At 34.9% G+C, this 1,108-nt stretch overlaps 1 protein-coding gene across 1 annotated transcript in view; it reads right to left on the bottom strand.

Moving 5' to 3' along the window:
- The window catches only part of LOC119590691 (hematopoietic prostaglandin D synthase-like), a gene marked incomplete in the record, with an annotated part of 4,239 nt that extends 3,408 nt beyond the window's left edge, over positions 1–831 (bottom strand). Inside the window, 1 exon segment of the mRNA XM_037939377.1 lies at positions 794–831.
- Positions 832–1,108: the final 277 nt, after the last annotated feature.

Raw genomic sequence — 1,108 nt, forward strand, 5'->3', positions numbered from 1 at the left:
GTGTGCAACGTGTGTGCAACGAATGAATGAATGAAGGAAGGAAAAATATTAATAATAAAACAAAAAAGCAATGAAAATAAGAAGACAGGAAATGAAAAATCTAGTCTGTGTGCACAGCGAATGAATGAACGAATGAATGATAAATAAAACTCACAAACAAAAAAATAGAAACAAAAAAACAGGCAATGAGGAAAAGAAATAATATATAGTAGATAAGAAATGAAACATCTATCTGCGTTTAAGTGTTCTGTGATTATTTACAGCAGTGATTCCGTCGTGGGTTCCGAGCGAGAGGCTAAGCTTCTCCAAGGTCAGGTGTTCCTCCAAGCATCGGGATTTAGCCACTTGTTGCAGAGATGGAGAACTGCAACTTGCAACAAGTACTCCTTCGAGGAGTCAGAATTTGCACAACCATTTAGTTCGCCATATTTGATACATTAATCAAAAGTAATTAAAAGCTCTATATCATATGTATTAAACCGGTTAAACTATAAACTACTATTACTCCACGATTATATATCATTTGTATTAAATCACCACTGGCACTATTTCATCCCACTATCTCAAACAAATGAAAATACAGATCAATAGAAATAACTTGGGTGGACAACGTGCTTTCAGATAAAAGATATAAAAAAAATGGTGATGAATAAAGATACAGATAAATGAAATACAGATTAATAATAACAAAAAACACACACAAAAGACTAGAATGGATAACGTGCTTTCAGATTAAATGCATAAATAAATAATTATGGCAGATAACGTACTTAAAAGTAGAACAGAAACTCACCTGAACACAGCAACAGCCGGCAGGAAAGAAGGTACGCTTTGAAATGATGTCCGGTGCGTGTCGGACGATCCTTAAATATCCTCTGAAATGCTGTGTCATGCTTAATCTTTATTCCCTATGCTTTAAGGTACGCCCACTGCAGAGTGATTTGCGTGTACCCTGCTGACTTGCTATGGAGAAAGGGGGTTCGTATACTTAAGGGTTTTCTTTATTCTTGTTCTGTAGGATTCTCTGTGCTTGATTTCCATTTTTTTTCTGTCTGTCTGTTATTTGATTTAGTTTTTTTGTATCTTTATTTGTATCTAGAAGTCTCGA

The sequence above is a fragment of the Penaeus monodon genome, chromosome 27 (assembly GCF_015228065.2).
Source record: "Penaeus monodon isolate SGIC_2016 chromosome 27, NSTDA_Pmon_1, whole genome shotgun sequence".
NCBI classification, from domain to species: domain Eukaryota; kingdom Metazoa; phylum Arthropoda; class Malacostraca; order Decapoda; family Penaeidae; genus Penaeus; species Penaeus monodon.